This window comes from Somniosus microcephalus, chromosome 3, assembly GCF_052327205.1.
Source record: "Somniosus microcephalus isolate GS21.2 chromosome 3, FLI_Smic_1.0, whole genome shotgun sequence".
Taxonomy (NCBI): Eukaryota; Metazoa; Chordata; class Chondrichthyes; order Squaliformes; family Somniosidae; genus Somniosus; species Somniosus microcephalus.
This window is the reverse complement of record NC_140989.1, coordinates 372,907,861-372,931,279: the sequence shown is the minus strand read 5'-3', so window position 1 is coordinate 372,931,279 and position 23,419 is coordinate 372,907,861. Positions and strand designations below refer to the sequence as shown.

The window sequence follows — 23,419 nt, the reverse complement described above, 5'->3', positions numbered from 1 at the left end:
AAACGCCCTATCTAAAGGCTGAATAGTCACAGAAGAGGTAGTGGAGGAAGACCCTCCCACACCAGAAGGAGGGAAGGTAATTGAACCTGAGGGAGGAGGTGGAGCTGATGATTTGCACACACGTGCATAATGACCTCTCTTGTCGCATTTACTACACACAGCCTCCCGAGCAGGACACTTCAGACGAGGGTGCCGGATATTCCCACAAAAATAACACTTCTGAATCCTAGAGGCAACGGCCGCCGAAGTAGAAACTGTTTCAAAATCTAGTAAACCACTCCCATTAAGTCCACATAATTCCTTTTCATCCGAAACTGCCGAAACCATAGTCGCAGGCCGATTAAAAAGAGCATAAGAATCCGAACTTCTCTGAGCCACATCCAATGTAGAAGCTTGCTCAAAAGCACTTTTAAGATCCAGAGTCTTATTTTCTAACAACCGCTGACGAATTGATCTAGACAGTAATCCATTAATAAAAGCATCCCGTACCGATTCGTCCTTATGTTCTTCAGCCGTCACAGCCTTATAATTACAGTCAACAATAAGGCACCGAAGTGCTTGTAAATAAGTATCCAAAGATTCTCCCACCTGCTGCCTACGGGCAGATAGAAGATGACGTGCGAATACCTCATTCTTTGGTTTAACAAAAATCTTCTCCAATGTAGAAATAGCCTCTTCATAAGTTTTACAGTGCAAAATATATTTATATACATCCGGGTCAATGTAGTTGATCAGCATATTCAGCTTATTTAGAGCCTCTTGATCCAACACGCCCAAAAAGTTGTTAAATGTACAATACCAATGTTTCCATTTATCATCCACTCCAGCAGAATTGGGGTCAGCCTTGAATCATTCTGGTTGAAGATATCGCTCCATTCTAACAAAAAGTTAATAAATTGAAATAAAGAATAGATTTGCCTTCCAAAGTTAGGCTTTATTAACTTTAAAATTAGCAGCATATCTTTCTACATCCAGTCCCAACTAAGGCTAGAAAAGGACTGAATTTAAGGTAGCCACAACACATCATGTGATCATCAACTACCAATGAGATTACAACACACATCCCAAGGCAGTTAACAAACAACGAATCATAATACTTTTACTAATCAAGGAATAATCACCACACTCTGTATCTAACCCGTGCTGTACCTGCCCCAGGAGTGTTTGATGGGACAGTGTAGAGGGAGCTTTACTCTGTATCTAACCTGTGCTGTACCTGCCCTGGGAGTGTTTGATGGGACAGTGTAGAGGGAGCTTTACTCTGTATCTAACCCGCGTTGTTCCCGTCTCCGTTTCCAGGAGAACCCGTACATGTGCAACAACGAGTGTGACGCTCACACGCCCGAGCTCGCACACCCGCCCGAGCTGATGCTGGATGACGAGGGGCGGATTCCCAACACCTTTTGGCAAAGTGTCTCCTGGAGGAGTTTCCCCGAGCCCCTCCTGATCAACATCACTCTGTCCTGGGGCAAGAGCATCGAGCTGACCGAGGACATCGTCATCACCTTCGAGTCGGGCCGGCCGGAGCAGATGGTCCTGGAGAAATCTCTGGACCACGGCCGGACGTGGCAGCCCTACCAGTTCTACGCGGCCGACTGCCTCAACTCCTTCGGGATGGAGCCGAGAACGGCCCGGGATCTGAGCCCGGCCTTGGTGCTGGACATCATCTGCACGGAGGAGTACTCCAGGGGCTATGTGTGGAAGAGGGACAAGATGGTTCGCTTCGAGATCCAGGAGCGTTTCGCCCTGTTCGGGGGGCCCCGTCTCCGCGACATGGCCTCGCTGTACGGCCAGCTGGACACCACCAAGGACCTGAGGGACTTCTTCACCCTGACCGACCTGCGGCTCAGGCTGCTCCGGCCGGCCACTGGGGCCACCAGTGTTGACCAGCACAACCTCTCCAAATAATTCTACGCCATCTCCAACCTGGACATTCGCGGGCGGTGAGAGCTCCTCGCCCCTTCTGGCCAGAGTCGCTGACCCCACATTTCACACCCAGGGGGCGCCGTGTCAGTCCAACATCTGGGGAGGCACTCACAGGGTCAATATCTGGGGGACAGTCACAGGGCCAACACCTGGAGGGCACTCACAGGGCCAACATCTGGAGGGCACTCACAGGGCCAACATCTGGAGAAACTCTATCAGGGCCAACATCTGGAGGGCAATCTATCAGGGCCAACACCTGGAGGACACTCTATCGGGTCTAACATCTGGAGTGGCTCTCAGTCTATCGGAGATTCCCGGAGGGTGAGAGCTCCTCACCGCTTCTGCTCCGAGTCGCTGATGTGGGCGCTCGGTAACTGGGGAGGTTTTCCAGCGATAGATCGGGATCCCTCCCCCGGCCCACTCGGAACCGTCAGCTGCCCCTGTGTGGGGTGTGAAAGCTTCCCTGAATGGCTCAGTGACAGTGTGCACAGACCAGCACTGTGACAGCTCCCCCTGCCCCTGGGGATGGGCTCGTTAGCGAGCTTTCAGAGTCCTGCTGGCTGGCTGGTGATGAGGCAGCGATTTCCTGCTCAGTGTTCAGCCAATCGAGCAGCACGGAGCGAGCAGAATCTGTCCCTTTACTCTCAACACTGCCGACCTCCAGTCTCATCAGGATTCAGAGAGTCAGAGAATCAGACAGCACAGGAGGAGGCCATTCAGCCCATCGTGCCTGTGCCGGCTCTTTGAAAGAGCTCTCCAATTAGTCCCACTCCCTGCTCTTTCCCCACAGCCCTGCAAATCTTCCCCTCCAAGTATTTCCCCAATTCCCTTTTGAAAGTTCCTATTGAATCTGCTTCCACCGCCCTTTCAGGTCACAACAACTCGCTGTAAAAACATTCTCCTCATCTCCCCTCTGGTTCTTTTGCCAATTCCCTTCACTCTGTGTCCTCTGGTTACCGACCCTCCTGCCACTGGAAACAGTTTCTCCTTATTTAATCTATCAAAGCCCTTCCTGATTTGATGAATTATTCTGACTGAACGCTCCCTTCGTGTTCAATCTATATTCAGTCTGGGTCAGTGAGTTCCCCTTCACCCATCACACAATCTCCGGGGCTCGGAGCCATTCCCTCATTATCCTACACTCAGCTTCTGGGAGACTCGCTCCAGCTTTTAGTTGCGGAGAATCTTCAGACACTAATTGGAGAACAGGAGCAGTGAAATGTTTACACTGCCATTAATGTGACTCCAAGGAACTCTCTGGGTTTCTGCTTAGTTTAGCAAACAGTGCCCAGAACTGCCAACTTGCTGACTGTGCAAGGTACAATCTGCAGATTGTGAAGCTTCACCTTCGCAGTGAGTTAAACAGCGGCTCGATGCTGTTAGCACATCGAATTATTACATAATTTACATTCCTTTAAGGCACAAAAACCCCACAGGAGAAGTGGTCCAACCGTGGCTAACAAGAGAAGTTAAAGTTAGGATTAGATCAAAGGAAGAGGCTTTTAACGTTGCCAAAAAGTGTAGTAAGTGTGAGGATTGGGGAGGATTTTAGAATTCAGCAAAGGAGGACCAAGAAATTGATAAAGAAAGTGAAAATAGAATATGAGAGTAAACTAGTGAGAGACATAAAAACAGACTGTAAAAGCTACACGTAGGTAAAAAGAAAAAGATTAGTGAAAGTAAATGTGGGTCCCTTACAGGCTGAGACAGGAGAAATTATAATGGGGGATAAGGAAATGGCAGAGAAATTAAACAAATACTTTGTGTCTGTCTTCACGGAAGGAGACACAAGAAACTTCTGGAAATAGTGGAGAACCAAGGGTCCAGCGAGAATGATGAACTGAAATAAATTAGTATAAGTAAAAATATAGTGCTGGAGAAATTAACGGGACTGAATACCAATAAATCCGCTGGACCTGATGGTCTACATCCTGGGGTTTTGAAGGAGGTGGCTACAGAGATAGTGGATGCATTGGTTGTCATTTTCCAAAATTCCATAGATTCTAGAGCAGTTCCCGCGGATTGGAAGGTAGCAAATGTAACCCCACTATTTAAGAAAGGAGGGAGTGAGAAAATGGGGAACTACAGACCAGTTAGCCTGACATCAGTAGTAGGGAAATTGCTAGAATCTATTATTAAGGACGTGGTAACAGGACAGTTAGAAAATAATAATAGGCTTGGGCAGAGTCAGCACGGATTTATGAAAGGGAAATGATGTTTGACAAATCTGTTAGAGTTTTTTGAGGTTGTAACTAGCAGAATAGATAATGGGGAACCAGTGGATGGGGTGTATTTGGATTTTCAAAAAGCATTCGATGAGGTGTCACACAACATAAGAACATAAGAAATAGGAGCAGGAATAGGCCCCTTGGCCCCTCGAGCCTGCTCCGCCATTCAATAAGATCATGGCTGATCTAGAGCTCAAAGCCACTTCCCCGCCCGCTCCCCATAACCCTTCACTCCCTTACCTTGCAAAACTCTGTCTATCTCCACTTTAAATGTATTTAATGACCCAGCCTCCACCGCTCTCTGGGGCAGAGAATTCCACAGATTTACAACCCTCTGAGAGAAGAAATTCCTCCTCATCTCAGTTCTAAAAGGGCGACCCTTTATTCTGAGACTGTGCCCCCGAGTTCCAGATTTCCCCATGAAGGGAAACATCCTCTCTGCATCTACCCTGTCGAGCCCCCTCAGGATCTTATGTTTCAATAAGATCACCTCTCATTCTTCTAAACTCCAATGAGTATAGGCCCAGCCTGCTCAACCTTTCCTCATCTGTCAAACCCCCCATCTCTGGAATTAACCTAGTGAATCATCTCTGAACTGCCTCCAATGCAAGTATATCCTTCCTTAAATAAGGAGACCAAAACTGTACGCAGTACTCCAGGTGTGGTCTCACCAATACCCTGTACAGTTGTAGCAGGACTTCCCTGTTTTTATACTCCAACCCCCTTGCAATAAACGCCAACATTCCATTTGCCTTTTTGATTACTTGCTGTACCTGCATGCTAACTTTCTGTGTTTATGCACAAGGACCTCCAGGTCCCTGTGAACTGTAGCATTATGTAATCTCTCTCCATTTAAATAATAGTTTTATTTTTTATTTTTCCTGCCAAAGTGGATAACCTCACACTTTCCCACATTATACTCCATCTGCCAAATATTTGCCCACTCACTTAGCCTGTCTATATCCCTTTGCAGATTCTTTGAGTCCTCTGCACAACTTGCTTTCCCACCCATCTTTGTATCATCCGCAAACTTGGCTACATTACACTCGATCCCTTCATCCAAGTCATTAATGTAGATTGGAAATAGTTGGGGCCCCAGCACCGATCCTTGTGGCACCCCACTAGTTACCGTTTGCCAACCAGAAAATGACCCATTTATCCCGAGTCTGCTTTCTGTTAGTTAGCCAATTCTCTATCCATGCTAATATATTACCCCCAACTCGGTGAGCTCTTACATTATGCAGTAACCTTTTATGTGGCACCTTATTGAATGCCTGCTGGAAATCTAAATACACCACATCCACTGGCTCACCCTTGTCCACCCTGCTCGTTACATCCTCAAAGAACACCAGCAAATTTGTTAAACATGATTTCCCTTTCCTAAAACCATGCTGACTCTGCTTGACTGCAGTATGTTTTTCCAAATGCCCTGCTATTGCTTCCTTAATGAACGACTCCAGCATTTTTCCAATGACAGATGTTAGGCTAACTGGTCTATAGTTTCCTGCTTTCTGTCTCCCTCCTTTCTTAAATAGGGGTGTTATATTAGCGGTTTTCCAATCCGCTGGGACCTCTCCAGAGTCCAAGGAATTTTGGTATATTGCAACCAATGCATCCACTATCTCTGCAGCCACTTCTTTTAAGACCCTGGGATGCAGACCGTCTGGTACAGGGGACTTGTCGTCTTTTAGTCCCATTATTTTACTGAGTACTATTTCCTTAGTGATAGTGATTGTCTTTAGTTCCCCACTCCCTGTGGCCCCTTGATTATCCATTATTGGGATGTTGTTAGTGTCTTCTACAGTGAAGACAGATGCAAAATATTTAAAGGTTATTAAACAAAATTAGGGCTCATGGGATTGGGGGTAATATTGAGGATTGGTTAATGGACAGATAACAGAGATTAGGAATAAATGGGATATTTTCGGGTTGGCAGGCTGTAACTAGTGGGGTACCGCAAGGATCAGTGCTTGGGCCTCAGCTATTCACAATCTACATCAATGATTTGGATGAGGGGACCAAATGTAATATATCCAAGTTTGCTGACGATACAAAGCTGGGTGGGAATGTAAGTTGTGAGGAGAATGCAAGGAGGCTTCAAGGGGATATAGACAAGCTAAGTGAGTGGGCAAGAACATGGAAAAATGGAGAAATGTAAAGTTATCCACTTTGGTAGGAAAAATAGAAAAGCAGAGTATATTTTTAATGATGAGAGATTGTTAAGGGAGAATGAAATGCATTTCTATAGCACCTCTCACGCCCTCAGGACGCCCCAAAGCGCTTTACAGACAATGAGGCATAAAAATAAAGTAAAAAAGGTGACTCAACCGTGGCTAACAAGGGAAATTAGGGATAGCATAAGATCCAAGGAGAGGACATATAAATTGGCCAGAAAAAGCAATAATCCTGAGGATTGGGAGCAGTTTAGGAGTCAACAAAGGAGGACAAAGGGATTAATTAAGAAAGGGAAAATAGAATATGAGAGTAAGCTAGCAGGGAACATAAAAACTGACTGTAAACGCTTTTATAGATATGTGAAGAGAAAAAGATTGGTGAAGTCAAGCGTAGGTCCCTTGCAGTCAGAATCAGGGGAATTTATAATGGGAAACAAGGAAATGGCAGACCAACTAAATACATATTTTGGTTCTGTCTTCACAAAGGAGGACACAAATAACCTCCCAGAGATGCCGGGGAACATAGGGACTGATGAAAGGGAGGAACTGAAAAAAATCAGTATTTGTAGGGAAATGGTGTTAGGAAAATTGATGGGACTGAAGGCCGATAAATCCCCAGGGCCTGATGGTCTACATCCCAGGGTACTTAAGGAGGTGGCCCTAGAGATAGTAGGTGCATTGCTGGTCATCTTCCAGAACCCGATAGACTCTGGAACAGTACCCATGGATTGGAGGGTAGCTAATGTTACCCCATTATTCAAAAAAGGTGGTAGAGAAAAAGCGGGGAATTATAGACCGGTAAGCCTGACATCGGTAGTGGGGAAAATGCTAGAGTCTATTATAAAAGATGTAATAGCAGAGCACTTGGAAAGCAGTGACAGGATTGGACAAAGTCAACATGGATTTACAAAAGGAATTTTTTGAGGATGTAACTGGTAAAATAGATAAAGGAGAACCAGTGGATGTGGTGTATTTGGACTTTCAGAAGGCTTTCGATACGGTCCCACATAAGAGATTAGCGTGCAAAATTAAGGCACATGGGATTGGGGGCAAGGTATTGACTTGGATAGAGAACTGGTTGGCGGACAGAAAGCAAAGAGTTGGAATAAACAGGTCGTTTTCCGAGTGGCAGGCAGTGACTAGTGGGGTACCGCAAGGATCGGTCCTAGGACCCCAGCTGTTCACAATATATATTAATGATCTGGACGAGGGAGTTGGATGTAATATCTCCAAATTTGCAGACGACACAAAGCTGGGTGGGAGGGTAAGCTGTGAGGAGGATGTCATGAAACTCCAGTACGATTTGGACAGGTTGGGTGATTGGGCGGAAACATGGCAAATGCACTATAATGTGGATAAATGTGAGGTTATCCACTTTGGTGGCAAAAACAGGAAGGCAGATTATTATTTGAATGGCAATAGATTGGGAGAAGGGGAAGTGCAAAGAGACCTGGGTGTTATTGTGCACCAGTCGCTGAAGGTAAGCATGCAGGTGCAGCAGGCGGTTAAGAAGGCAAATGGTATGTTGGCCTTCGTAGCAAGAGGGTTCGAGTACAGGAACAAGGATGTCTTGCTACAGTTGTACAGGGCCTTGGTGAGACTGCACCTTGAGTATTGTGTGCAGTTTTGGTCACCTTACCTGAGGAAGGACGTTCTTGCCATGGAGGGAGTGCAGCGAAGATTCACCAGGCTGATACCTGGGATGGCAGGAATGACGTATGAGGAGAGATTGTGTTGATTGGGCTTATACTCACTGGAGTTTAGAAGATTGAGAGGGGATCTCATCGAAACCTATAAAATTCTGTCAGGCCTGGACAGACTGGATGCAGGAAGGATGTTTCTGATGGCCGGGGAGTCCAGAACCAGGGGTCATAGTCTAAGGATAAGGGGTAAGCCACTTAGGACTGAAATGAGGAGGAATTTCTTCACCCAGAGAGTGGTGAACCTGTGGAATTTTCTGCCATAGAGGGCGGTGGAGGCCAGTTCATTAAATATATTCAAGAAAGAATTGGATATATTTCTTGAGGCTAAAGGGATCAAGGGATATGGGGAGAAAGCAGGGACAGGGTACTGAATTTGGATGATCAGCCATGATCACATTGAATGGTGGAGCAGGCTCGAAGGGCCGAATGGCCTACTCCTGCTCCTATCTTCTTTGTTTCTATGTTTCCTATGTTTGTGGGATGTGCTGAGGGTGAGAGGCGCTCTATCAATGCAAGCTCTTGCTCTGAGGGGTCTGGAACAGTTTGAAATGCAATAAGTGTCAGAAAAGTGTTGGTGTCGGGAGGGCTGAGCTGGGAAAGGGAGAGCGGAGTCCCGGAGCGGAGAGTCCCGAGTCTAACCCAGCTGCTCAGCCCATTTGAAAGCAGCTGCCCTTGTTTTTTGCCAGGTGTAAGTGCAATCTTCACGCCAACAACTGTATCTTGGAGAAGGGGAAGCTGAGTTGCGAGTGCGAGCACAACACGACGGGGCCGGACTGCGGGAGATGCAAGAAAGGCTTTCAATGCGGAGCGTGGAGAGCGGGCTCGTACCTCCCAATCCCCAAAGGGACGGTCAATGTGTGTGAGTAACCCGAGCTTCCCGGCCCGGCCCAGTGCCGGCACTAGATCGCTTCAGATTTCATTCTCAGCCCAACACCCCGCAACGCATCGACTCCAAAATACAACCCAATGGATGGTGTGATTGTGTTAATGTGGAAAGCGAGATCCCAGCGGGAGATTGTCCAGACCCAGGGAAGAGGAACAGAGTCCGAGCCCACAGCCCACTGAGAGAGAGGGAGTGGGAGAGAGAGAGAGAGGGAGAGGGAGAGTGAGAGGGGGAGAGAGAGTGAGAGAGAGGGGAGAGGGGGGAGAGAGAGACAGGAGAAAGGGAAAGAGGGGGAGAGAGAGAGAGGAGAGAGAGAGAGAGGGAGAGTGAGAGGGGGAGAGAGAGTGAGAGAGAGGGAGAGGGGGAGAGAGAGACAGGAGAAAGGGAGAGAGGGGGAGAGGGAGAGAGAGAGAGGGAGAGAGAGAGTGAGAGGGGGAGAGAGGGAGAGAGAGTGAGGGGGAGAGAGAGGGAGAGAGAGAAGGAGAGAGAGGGAGAAGGAAGGAGAGAGAGAGAGAGAGCGGAGAGAGGGAGAGAGAGAGAGAGGGAGAGAGAGAGAGAGAGGGAGTGAGAGAGAGGAAGGGGAGAGGGGGAGGGAGAAAGAGAGAGGGAGAATGAGAGGGGAGAGTGAGGGAGGGGGGAGAGAGATAGAGAAGGGGAGAGAAATTGCCAGAACATGAGGAAAAAAGCTCAGAAAAATATCAAACCAAAAACACAGACAGCCAGAAAACGAGGAATTACGCCTTACTTATTGTCAGGCACTAACACAATACAAAAAAACACTCAGAACCAAGAAAGAGCAGTATATTAAGAATACACTCAGCTCCATTGAGGAATCCATTGATTCCAATTGTTTCTGGGACAACTGGAATACATTACACAAAAAACAACACGGCGAATTGGCCATTCAAAACGGAGACAAATGGGAAAACCATTTTGAAAAATTAGACCAGAAAAACACACTAAGCCCAGAGCAATACCAAATATGCAAAAAACTGGAAATGCTCGAATTGACCATAAAAGATAACCAAAACCCGATAGACCCCATAATAACTGAAAAAGAGCTAGTTGAAAAACTCAAGGACCTGCGACCAGGGAAAAGCTTGCGGTGCAGACGGTATCTTAAGCGAGATGATTAAACACACGGACGATAAAATGAAATTGGCTATCCTAAAACTCTTCAACTTGGTTCTGAGTGTCGGTTACTTCCCTGATATCTGGAACAAAGGACTCATAACGCCCATATACAAAAGTGGAGACAAAGCTGACCCAAATAACTAACGAGGCACCTGTGTAAACAGTAACCTGGGGAAGGTATTCTGTAGTATCATAAACAAAAGACTTATAAACTTCCTTGAGGAGCACAATGTCTTGAGTAAAAGCCAAATTGGATTCCTACCAAACTATAGAACATCAGATCATATCTTCACCCTACAGACCCTAATTGACACACATGTTCATCAAAACAAAAGCAAAATTTTTGCCTGCTTTATAGATTTCCAGAAGGCTTTCGATTCCATCTGGCATGACGGTCTATTCTTGAAACTTATTGAAAGTGGTGTAGGGGGGGGAAACATATGATGTAATTAAATCAATGTATACAAACAATAAATGTGCAGTTAAAATTGGAGACAAACAAACAAAATACTTCCCACAGGGGCGTGATGTGACGCAGGGCTCGCCCATCTCACCGACACTCTTTAATATTTACATAAATGAACTGGAAAAACTACTTGAACAATCTACAGCACCCGGCCTCACCCTATATGAATCCAAGGTTAAATTCCTCCTCTATGCAGATGACCTGGTTCTGCTGTCACCAACTTAGGAGGGTCTACAGCAGAACCTGGATCTGCTAGAGTCGTTCTGTCAGACCTGGGCCCTGACAATAAACCCCCAAAAAACCAAAGTCCTTGTGTTCCAGCAAAGATCCAGACATCAGGGACCCAGAATAAATTTCACACTAGGAACAACTAAAATTGAACAAACCACTAACTACACATATTTGGGCTTAAAAATCAGCTCTACAGGAAATTTTCATCTGGCTGTGAATGAACTGAAAGAGAAAGCTAGAAGGGCTTTCTAAGCCATTAAAAAATCAATCCAAATAGAAATCCCAATTAGCATTTGGCTCAAAATTTTTAAATCAGTAATTGAACCAATTGCAATCTATGGCAGTGAGGTGTGGGGACCGCTAACACAACAAGAATTTGCAAAATGGGACAAACACCCAATTGAGATCCTACATGCAGAATTCTTTAAAAGTATCCTCCGGACTCAAAGGAAAACCGTAAACAATGCATGCAGGGCAGAACTAGGCCAATATCCATTAATAATTACTATCCAAAAAAGAGCCACCAAATTTTGGAAACACCTAAAAATGAACAACCGCCACTGCTATCATTACGAAGCCCTGAAATGCCAAGAGGGGACCATAAAGAAGAATACCCTCAGTCAACTAGTCCTGGGACTCAGTGAAGTAACTATTAACACTACTAACAATAACCAGCCCCAGGACAGTGACATCGTAGCACAGAGAATTCGACCCAACACAATTGTCACTAAGCAAAAGGAAAAATACCTGTCATATTGGGCAGAAACAACAAAAACCCAAAACAAACTCAATTGCTACTTGGCCCTAAACAGACAATACAACATGGCTGAATACCTGACCATGGTAAAGGATAGCAAACTGAGAAAAACCTTGACAATGTACAGACTTAGTGAATATAGCCTGGCCATCGAAAAAGGCAGACACAGACAGACCCGGCTGCCAAGAGAGGACAGGATATGCTCTCACTGCAAGTCAGGGAGTGGTGGAGACAGAGATGCACTTCCTCACAGCTTGTGGAAAATATCAGGGCATCAGGGAGAATTTCTACCCAAAATTCACAAAAATATGCCCTGAATTCAGAAATTTGAATGACGACCAAAAACTCCCATACCTACTAGGGGAACAGAGAAATTGTGTAACCTTAGCGGCACACTATGTTACAGCTTGCCATAAACAGAGGGACAACCATTAAACCTAAGAAAAGTGTTTATACAAATTATACGAATGTATATTTATACACTCAGGGATATATCTGTTTGTACACTGTATGGATAGATCTGCATTTATGTGTTCAACCATAAATGTTTTTCGATGCTTTGGCAACATAAGATGTACCTTGTCATGCCAATAAAGCGATTTGAATTGAATTGAATTGAATTGAATTGAGAGAGAGAGAGAGGGAGAGAGAGAGAGAGAGGGAGAGGGGGAGGGAGGGAGGAGAGAGAGAGGGAGAGGGAGAGGGGGAGAGAGAGGGAGAGAGAGAGACAGTGGGGAGAGGGAGGAGAGAGAGAGAGAGAGGGAGAGAGAGAGAGTGAGAGGAGAGGGAGAGAGAGGGGGAGAGAGAGGGAGAGAGAGAGAGAGGGAGAGAGAGAGGGAGAGAGAGAGGGAGGGAGAGAGAGAGTGAGAGGAGAGAGAGTGAGAGGAGAGAGAGAGGGGAGAGAGGGGAGAGAGAGATGGAGAATGAGAGGAGAATGAGAGAGTGAGAGGAGAATGAGAGAGTGAGAGGAGAGAGAGAGAGTGAGAGGAGAGAGAGAGTGAGGGGAGAGGGAGAGAGAGGGATAGAGGGGGAGCGAGAGAGAGGGGAGGGAGAGAGAGGGAGAGAGAGGAAGGGGAGAGGGGGAGGGAGAGAGAGGGAGAATGAGAGGGGAGAGAGAGGGAGAGGGGGAGAGTGAGCAAGAGAGTTAGAGAAGGAGAGAGAGAGAGAGGGGGAGGGAGAGAGTGGGGAGGGAGAGGGGGGAGGGAGAGAGTGGAAGAGGGGGAGGGAGAGAGTGGAAGAGGGAGAGAGAGAGGAGAGGGAGAGAGAGGGATAGAGGGAGAGAGAGGGGGAGGGAGACGGAGAGGGGGAGAGAGAGGAAGGGGGGGAGAGGGGTAGTGAGAGTGAGGGAGAATGTGGGGGAGAGGGAGAGGGAGGGAGAGAGGGAAAGGGAGAGAGGGAGAGAGAGAGGGAAAGGGGGGGAGAGAGAGAGAGAGAGGGAGAATGAGGGGGGAGGGGGAGAGTGAGGGAGAGAGAGAGAGAGAGGGGGGGAGGGAGAGAGGGAGAAAGAGAGAGGGGGGTGTAAAGTCCGCACCTCAATAATACACGGACTTCGGGGAGAACAGTTTAACAGGTACTTTACTGAACAAGAGGCAGCTTGAAACTGAAACTACAGAAGCCTGCTAGGGCCTTTTATACAGGGGTGGTCACTGCCGGTACTGCAGTCTAAGAACAGTTATTCCCTTAAAGGTACATACACAACAATTCCTCCCCTTTTAGATAAACAGTACATAACATTCATTTAACAACTAAATAATAACTAATTACAATTACAATTTCCTCAGTAATATATACATCAACTGAAATAGTCATTTATAAGTTCAGTCTTTGAGGAGGCTTCCTGATCCGGACTGGATAGCGCCTTTCTCGAGTATCCTGTTCTGGCGGTGGAGTCAATTCTGGCTCATTGTCATTGGTTAGTTCGTCAGCTTCCAATACCCCTGCTTCTGAGGTAGACGCAATCTGTACTTCGGGCTCATTACCAGGTGCACATGCTTGTGGTACAGGTTTGGCTTGTTCCTGTGACTCTAGAATCTGGTCAGCATGGCGTCTCACGATGCTCTCTCCAACGTCCACTGTGTACATTAGTGGTCCCTGCTGTGTGCATATCGTGCCTGGCTGCCATTTTTCTGTTCGGTAGTCGCGGGCCAAGACTGGTTGCCCTATCTTGAAGCTCCTGGTTGGCTTCTCATTTATGTGCTGGAACTGCTTATCGTCAATATCTCGTCTTATGTTTGGTTTGAGCAAATCCAAGCGACATCTTAGTCTCCGGTTAAAAAACAGTACGGCTGGAGTTTGGTTGGTTACTGCATGTATTGCATTCCGGTAAGCAAACAGGAAGTTATCCACCTTGTGTTGCAGTGGTATGTCGTCATTATACATTGCCTTAATGGCCTTTTTAAAGGTCTGAACAAACCTCTCAGCCAATCCATTTGTGGCTGGATGATATGGGACAGATGTGTAATGTTTCACCCCATTATTCTTCAGGAACCTCCGGAAATCCTCAGACACAAACTGTGGGCCATTGTTGGAACAGATCTGTTCTGGCAACCCATTCCTGGCGAAGATGGTTCTTAGGACTGCAATAGTTTTCTCCGTGGTGGTGGAGGACATTTTAATGACCTCTGGCCATTTCGAATGGGCGTCCACAGCAATTAGAAACATTGAGTCCATAAATGGACCAGCAAAATCAATGTGTACCCGTTGCCATGGAGATGAGGGCCACTCCCATGGATGTAGCAGGGCCTGTGGTGGAGCGTTTTGGACCTTCTGGCATCCTGTGCATCTCTTGGTCATATCCTCGATTTCTTGATCGATTCCCGGCCACCACACAAATGCCCTGGCTAGGCTCTCATTTTTACCCCTCCCACATGACCCTCGTGAAGCTCATTGAGTACTCTATCTCTCAACTTGGGTGGAATTACCACTCGGGATCCACACATCAAGGTTCCCCGGCACACTGACAGCTGTTCCCTCCTTGGCGAGAATGCTGGCAACAGTGAGTCGCCATATGCTGGCCATCCCTTCACCGTCAAATCATAGACCCGAGAGAGTGTCGGGTCATTTCGGGTTTCCTTCTCAATACTTGCGTTTGTAACAGGCAAACATTCGACTATGGTCACATGGAATATCTCCACAGGGTCCACCGCAGGTGCTTCTTCCGCCGTAGGCAACGGTAGGCGCGACAGCCCATCAGCGTTTCCATGTTGTTTCGTAACTTTGTACTCTATGCCATACTGATGTGCCCCTAGAAAAAGTGACCATCTTTGCAGCCGTTGCGCCGTCATCACCGGAACGCCCTTGTTTGGGTTAAAAATTGAGACCAGGGGTTGATGATCAGTCAGTAGGGTGAATTTCTGCCCGTGCAGATAGTGATTGAACTTCTTCAACCCACACACCAGGCTGAGGGCCTCCCTGTCAATCTGAGCGTAGTTGCGCTCGGCTGAGGTTAGCGAGCGCGATGCAAAGTCTATTGGCCTCTCTGAACCATCACGGAATTTGTGTGACAGCACCGCTCCAATGCCGTAAGGTGACGCATCACATGCCAACCGAATCGGTAGTGTTGGGTTGTAGTGGGCCAATACTTCTTTTGAAGTGATTTGGCATTTACATTCCTGAAAGGCACGCTTACACTCATCACTCCATTTCCATGTTACTCCAGTTTGAAGCAGGGCGTTCAATGGGTGCAGAATTGTAGATAAATTCGCCAAGAGCTTATGGTAGTAGTTCACCAACCCGAGGAACGACCTCAGTTGCGACACACTTTCTGGTGCTGGAGCCTTGACTACAGCCTCAATCTTGTCCGGCGACTTATGCAACCCTTCCTCATCAATCATGTGGCCACAATACGAGATTTGTCTCCTGAAGAACTCGCATTTGGGACGGTTGGCTCGTAGCCCATATTCTTGTAATCTCGTGAGCACCTGTTCCAGGTTGGCAAGGTGTTCACTGTCATTTTCGCCCGTAACCAGGATGTTGTCCAAATAACACTGGGTCCCCGGGATCCCTTACAGGACTTGTTCCATTGCCCTCTGCCACATAGCCGGGGCCGATGCTACCCCAAATACCAGTCGATTGTACTGGTAAAGGCCTTTGTGAGTGTTTATCGTGAGGTATTTCCTAGATGCTTCTTCCACCTCCATTTGTAGATACGCTTGAGCCAGGTCAATCTTTGTAAAACGTTTCCCTCCAGATAGCGAGGCGAAAATATCTTCTATCTGCGGAAGGGGATACTGTACTGTGTGCAGGACTGGGTTCACAGTCACCATGAAGTCCCCACAGATGCGAACCTTCCTTGGCTCCCCAGGCGTGCTGCTCAATGCTTTCTTCATTACAGGAACGATGGGTGTGGCCCACTCGCTCCAGTCCACCTTAGACAGCACCCCCGAACGCTCCAGACTCTCCAGTTCAGCTTCCACAGCTGGGCGTATCGCGTATGGCACCGGTCTGGCCTTGAAAAATTTTGGGGTTGCGTTATCCTCAATCTTTATGGTTGCCTTTACTCCTTTTAGAGTCCCAAGTCCTTGTTGGAACACCTCTTCTGCATCAGATAGAATTTGTGACAGACGTCCAGGTGCGACGTCATCATCTTTTTTGTCAGTCACAGTTAGTGCCAGAATGGAATGCCAATCCAATTGTAGTCTTCGGATCCATTCACGTCCCAATAATGGTGGTCCTCCATCTCGTAGTATATACATGTATAGTTTCTGTGTTTCCTTTCCGTTATATTCAACTGGCACCCTTATTTTTCCTCTGGGGTAGACCTTTTGCCCCGTGTATGTCTTCAATACAATGGACGTGTCCTTTAAGGGTATGTATGAAAATAGCCGCTCATAGTCTCGTCGATTCATGACAGTTAGGGCTGATCCTGTGTCCAATTCCATCTTCACTGGGGACCCTGCTATCATGAGGGTGACCCAAATGGTTCAGTGATCTTCTTTTGCGATCACGTTGTGTAACTTTAAACAACTTAGTCGCCTGCTCCCGGAGCCCTTATCACTCTCCTGATCTTCTGAACTACTATCTGTCAGTTTCTTTACTTTCCTGTACTGTTCCTTAGTAGTTCTTGTCGTGTTGGTCTTCTTTCCCGACCTGCAGACTCTTGCTATATGTCCCATTTTCCCACATTGCCTGCATATTTTGTCTTTAAACCAGCAGTCCTTCTGCTCATGGGTTGTTCTGCCGCAGCGATAGCACTTTTCGGCACCATACGCCATTTCGTTAGCGCTGTATTCTTGTGGTTTCTGTTGTATTTCCGCAGCTCCCCGTGCTGCTGCTTCGTAGGATACTGCCACGCTGAAAGCCTGTTCTAGCGTCAGGTCCTTTTTTGAAAGTAGTCGCTTCTGGGTTCCTTCACTCTGGAGCCCGCAGACAAACTTATCCCGTAAGGTGTCTGCCAGTCCTGCTCCGAACTGGCAGTGCTTCGATAACTTGCGTAGTTCCGTAAGATAGTCAGCATTGCTCTCATCTTTGTGCTGGTTTCTTTTATGGAACTTGAATCTTTCTGCTATCAGCAGTGGTGTAGGGCTTAGGTGTTCCTGTAAGATATGAACAATCTCCTCAAAACTTTTCTCCATTGGTTTAGCTGGGGTAATTAAATTCTGCAATAGGCCGTACGTACTCGCACCCATCAGATTTAATAATACCGATGCCCTCTTTCCATTGGCCACCTCATTTGCCTTGCAGTACACTTCAATTCTTTCCACATACGTGGTCCAGTCTTCTACCTCGTTGTCGAAAGCAGTGATACTGCCACTTTTCGGCATCTTGGGCGATTGAAAATGGCGCCTCCCGCGCTTTTGCTTCTTCCCCAATGGAATAAAATGGCACCTCCCACGCTTTTGCTTCTTCCCCAATGGGATAAAATGGCACCTCCCACGCTTTTGTTTCTTCCCCTTACTGCCACGCTGCTCCTAGCGTTCTACGGGGTAATGGCGGCGACCCGCAGCTTCGGCGCATCTCGCTTTCCTTCCCCCCCGTTTAGTTTCTCTCCGCTGTCCTGTTCTCGAGCACCGACCGCGCCCTGTGTGCTCCACCCTCTCTCTCTTGTTTTCTTTTCCCGGCGACGCTGCGCAGCCCGATTTGTAGAGCCGCTTGATCGAGCTTGAGCCCGCCGCAGTCCGGAAGGGTCAGCGCGCTACCTGCTACCAGCACGATTCGCTGGAACCACAGTCTCTCCCGCAATTCTCCAAACACCGATGGATTCTTTGGGCGGTTGCCCTCGGTCGATGCCCGTTGCTCAGACTACGACCTTCCAGGACCTTCCTTTCAGGCGAGATCCCCATGAGATGATGCCACACTGCAGGTGAGTTCGAACTTACTCGTCGCCACTGTAAAGTCCGCGCTTCAATCATACACGGACTTCGGGAGAACAGTTAAAACAGGTACTTTACAGAACAAGAGGCAGCTTGAAACTGAAACTACAGAAGCCTGCTAGGGCCTTTTATACAGAGGTGGTCACTGCCGGTACTGCAGTCTAAGACCAGTTATTCCCTTAAAGGTACATACACAACAGGGGGAGGGAGCGAGCGAGGGAGAGAGAGAGGAAGGGGGGGAGGGAGAGAGAGAGTGAGGGAGAGAGATAGAGAAGGAGAGTGAGGGCAGAGGGAGAGACGGGAAGTGAGGGGGAGAGTGAAAAAGAGAAACAGAATAAAGATAAGGAAAGCGTGAAAGAGAAGGTAAAAAACAAGTAACAGAAAGTGAGAAAAAACAGGGAGATAGAAAGAGGGTAGGAGAGAGAGAGAAAGTGAGTAAGAAAGAAACAGAAAGGAAGAGAAGGAAATAAAGAGACAAGCTCTCCAATTAGTCCCACTCCCTGCTCTTTCCCCACAGCCCTGCTAATCTTTCCCCTTCCAGTATTTCTCCAATTCCCTTTTGAAAGTTCCTATTGAATCTGCTTCCACCGCCCTTTCAGGCAGCGCATTCCAGATCACAACAACTCGCTGTAAAAACATTCTCCTCATCTCCCCTCTGGTTCTTTTGCCAATTCCCTTCACTCTGTGTCCTCTGGTTACCGACCCTCCTGCCACTGGAAACAGTTTCTCCTTATTTACTCGATCAAACCCCTCCTGATTTCGAGCGCCTCTATCAATGTGATGTGGGAGTCAGTGAGCGAGCTGAAATCGCTGGCATTATGTAGAGGGTGAGGTTATAATAGCCCATGGGTGAAATTTGCTGAAATCTCTCTCCGGACACACACACAGATACAGAGCCAGCAGTGAGGTGTAGACTGATGTGAGAATGGAATGTTAATGGCTGGATGAACATCTGGGGAACAGCTGGGGAGGGTGAAAGGAGAATAAGCCTCTGTGTAACAATATCTGAAGCAGATCAGGAAGTGAAGGTTGTGAGGGACATCTGTGGCCATTGCTGTGTGTGGAATGTCCCGAGATCAATATACAGACAGTGAGAGGACTGGGCAGTGAGCGAGGGGTCTGTGTGATGACTGACACCCTTACCTATTAACCCTGCGGACTTACACACTAATCACACGGAGTGGGAACGGAGCCATGGACTAACCTCAGGCTCACCTTCCATCAGCTCTTTAGCATCTCTAGCTGGTGTGACCCAGGGCTGGTGTGAGCGCTCAGAGGATGCAGCCCGCCAATCCCCATCACTTCATTGTTCCTGAGTTTGAGTGAGGTCCATCTCATCAACACTCCATGTGATGGGTTGGATTAGTGTGTTTATGGAGACAGATTGTTAATCAGACCTCTCTCTAACTCTCTTTGTTTCTGTTTCCCTCTCCAGGCCTCCCTGACACCGTCGCGAGTGGCCGTAAGTAGGACCTACGCTCTCTGACCTGTGACCTGCTGACCCAGAGCCCATTTCAGTATCTGGAACAAACCCTTCCCCTCAAACCTCCCTCATGTCTCACTGACCGAGGAACAGGTGTAGGTGTGAGCAGGGGCTGAGTGTGAGCAGGGGCTGAGTGTGAACAGGGGCTGAGTGTGAGCAGGGGCTGAGTGTGAACAGGTTTAGGTGTGAACAGGGGCTGAGTGTGAGCAGAGGCTGAGTGTGAACAGGTGTAGGTGTGAGCAGTGGCTGAGTGTGAGCAGGTGTAGGTGTGAGCAGGGGCTGAGTGTGAGCAGGTGTAGGTGTGAGCAGGGGCTGGGTGTGAGCAGGGGCTGAGTGTGAGCAGGGGTGAGTGTGAGCAGGTGTAGGCGTGAGCAGGGTCTGAGTGTGAGCAGGTGTAGGTGTGAGCAGGTGTAGGTGTGAGCAGGTTCTGAGTGTGAGCACAGTCTGGGTGTGAGCAGTTGTAGGTGTGATCAGGGGCTGAGTGTTAACGGGCTGAGTGTGAACAGGTGTAGGCGTGAACAGGGGCTGAGTGTGAGCAGGGGCTGAGTGTGAACAGGTGTAGGTGTGAGCAGGGGCTGAGTGTGAGCAGGTGTAGGTGTGAGCAGGTGTAAGTGTGATCAGGGGCTGAGTGTGAACAGGGGCTGAGTGTGAACAGGGGCTGAGTGTGAACAGGTGTAGGTGTGAGCAGGTGTAGGTGTGAGCAGAGTCTGGGTGTGAGCAGAGTCTGGGTGTGAGCAGGGTCTGAGTGAGCAGGGTCTGAGTGTGAGCAGGGTCTGAGTGTGAGCAGGGGCTGAGTGTGAACATGTGTAGGTGTGAGCAGGGGCTGAGTGTGAACATGTGTAGGTGTGAGCAGGGTCTGAGTGTGAGCAGGGTCTGAGTGTGAGCAGGGTCTGAGTGTGAGCAGGGGCTGAGTGTGAGCAGGGTCTGAGTGAGCAGGGTCTGAGTGTGAGCAGGGTCTGAGTGTGAGCCGGGTCTGAGTGTGAGCTGGGTCTGAGTGTGAGCAGGGTCTGAGTGTGAGCAGGGTCTGAGTGTGAGCGGGGGCTGAGTGTGAGCAGGGTCTGAGTGTGAACATGTGTGGGTGTGAGCAGGGGCTGAGTGTGAGCAGGGTCTGAGTGAGCAGGGTCTGAGTGTGAGCAGGGTCTGAGTGTGAGCTGGGTCTGAGTGTGAGCAGGGTCTGAGTGTGAGCGGGGGCTGAGTGTGAGCAGGGTCTGAGTGTGAACATGTGTGGGTGTGAGCAGGGGCTGAGTGTGAGCAGGGTCTGAGTGAGCAGGGTCTGAGTGTGAGCAGGGTCTGAGTGTGAGCCGGGTCTGAGTGTGAGCAGGGTCTGAGTGTGAGCAGGGGCTGAGTGTGAGCGGGGTCTGAGTGTGAACGGGGTCTGAGTGTGAGCGGGGGCTGAGTGTGAGCAGGGTCTGAGTGTGAGCGGGGGCTGTGATCAGGAGTCTGCTTGTTCCTGTATCTATGGAGTAAAGTATAATCTCCTCGAGCGGTGCAGCAGATACGAAGCAGGGAAGTTGTAATATTTACGATGCACATCTTAGCTGAGAGGAAAGTGCTTCTTAACTCTGTCTCAGTGAGAACAGTCAGTGGGAAGTGGACGGAATATCTGTAGAAAGCCGCTTGGTTGCTGAGCCCGAGATCTATGGGGACCTGTTGTAATCCCGTTATCCCAGATACAGGAATGGGAGCTGGGTGAGAGTCTCGGCCTCAATCTGTTCCCCTTTGTTCCCGGATTTTGCATCAACTCGTTTCCGTTTATTTAACCCGTCGCATGCTGTCCATGTCATTCCAAACCATCCGTCACGTTAAACACCCAAACCAGCCCCAGACTGACCGGGAGCAGCGTGACCATAACTCCCCACACTGACCAGGAGTGACCATAACTCCCCATACTGACCGGGAGTGACCATAACTCCCCACACTGACCGGGAGTGACCATAACTCCCCACACTGACCGTGGGTGACCATAACACCCCACATTGACCGGGAGTGAATGTAACTCTCCACACTGACCGGGAGTGACCATAACTCCCCATACTGACCGGGAGTGACCATAACTCCCCATACTGACCGGGAGTGACCATAACTCCCCATACAGACCGGGAGTGACCATAACTCCCCATACTGACCGGGAGTGACCATAGCTCCTCACACTGACTGAGAGTGACCATAACTCCCCACACTGACCGGGAGTGACCATAACTCCCCACACTGACCGAGAGTGACCATAACTCCCCACACTGACCGGGAGTGACCATAACTCCCCACACTGACCGGGAGTGACCATAACTCCCCACACTGACCGGGAGTGACCGTAACTCCCCACACTGACCGGGAGTGACCGTAACTCCCCATACTGACCGGGAGTGACCATAACTCGCCACACTGACCGGGAGTGACCATAACTCCCCATACTGACCGGGAGTGACCATAACTTCCCATACTGACCGGGAGTGACCTTAACTCCCCATACTGACCGGGAGTGACCATAACTCTCCATACTGACCGGGAGTGACCATAACTCCCCATACTGACAGGGAGTGACCATAACTCCCCACACTGACCAAGAGTGACCATAACTCCTCATACAGACTGGGAGTGACCATAACGCCCCAAACTGACCAGAAGCAGAGTGACCATAACTCCCCACACTGACCAGGAGTGTCCATAAGTCCCCACACTGACCGGGAGTGACCATAACTCCCCATACGGACCGGGAGCAGAGTGACCATAACTCCCCACACTGACCGGGAGTGACCGTAACTCCGCACACTGACCGGGACTGACCGTAACTCCCCACACTGACCGGGGCTGACCATAACTCCCCACACTGACCGGGAGTGACTGTACCTCCTCACACTGAACGGGAGTGACCGTAACTCCCCACACTGACTGACCATAACACCCCACACTGACCGGGAGTGACCGTAACTCCCCACACTGACTGACCATAACACCCCACACTGACCGGGAGTGACCATAACTTCCCACACTGACTGGGAGTGACCATAACTCCGTAAACTGACCGGGAGCAGAGTGACCATAACTCCCCACACTGACCGGGAGTGACTGTAACTCCCCATACTGACTGGGTGTGACCGTAACTCCCCATACTGACCAGGAGTGACCAAAGCTCCCCATATTGACCGGGTGTGACCGTAACTTCCCATAATGACCAGGAGTGACCATAACTCCCCACACTGACCGGGAGTGACCATAACTCCCCACATGGACCAGGAGTGGCCATAACTCCCCACACTGACCGGGAGTGACCATAACTCCCCACACTGACCGGGAGTGACCATAACTCCCCACACTGACCAGGAGTGACTGTAACACCCCATACTGACCAGGAGTGACCATAACTCCTCACACTGTCCGTGAGTGACTGTAACTCGCCACACTGACCGGGAGTGACCATAACCTCCCACACTGACCAGGAGCAGAGTGACCATAACTCCCCACACTGACCGGAAGTGACCATAACTCCCCATACTGACCGGTAGTGACCATAACTCCCCATACTGACCGGGAGTGACCGTAACTCCCCACACTGACCGGGAGTGACCATAACTCCCCACACGGACCGGGAGTGGCCATAACTCCCCACACTGACCGGGAGTGACCATAACTCCCCACACTGACCGGGAGTGACCATAACTCCCCACACTGACCGGGAATGACCATAACTCCCCACACTGACCGGGAGTGACCGTAACATCCCATACTGACCGGGTGTGATCATAACATCTCATAGAGACCGGGAGTGACCATAACTCCCCACACTGACCAGGAGTGACTGTAACACCCCATACTGACCAGGAGTGACCATAACTCCTCACACTGTCCGTGAGTGACTGTAACTCACCACACTGACCGGGAGTGACCATAACTCCCCACACTGACCGGAAGTGACCATAACTCCCCATACTGACCGGTGGTGACCATAACTCCCCATACTGACCGGGAGTGACCATAACTCCCCACACTGACCGGGAGTGACCATAACTCCCGATACTGACCGGGAGTGACCGTAACTCCCCACACTGACCGGGAGTGACCATAACTCCCGATACTGACCGGGAGTGACCATAACTCCCCACACGGACCGGGAGTGGCCATAACT

The 23,419-nt window shown here is 49.0% G+C and overlaps 1 pseudogene across 1 annotated transcript in view; it reads left to right on the top strand.

Moving 5' to 3' along the window:
• The first annotated feature begins 1,282 nt into the window (after positions 1–1,282).
• Positions 1,283–23,419, top strand: part of LOC147122444 (netrin-G1-like) — a 28,709-nt pseudogene continuing 6,572 nt past the window's right edge. Inside the window, exons 1-3 of the transcript XR_015077748.1 lie at positions 1,283–1,943; positions 8,718–8,890; positions 19,249–19,275. The product of XR_015077748.1 is annotated as a netrin-G1-like (transcript). The remainder of the gene's footprint in view (positions 1,944–8,717; positions 8,891–19,248; positions 19,276–23,419) is intronic.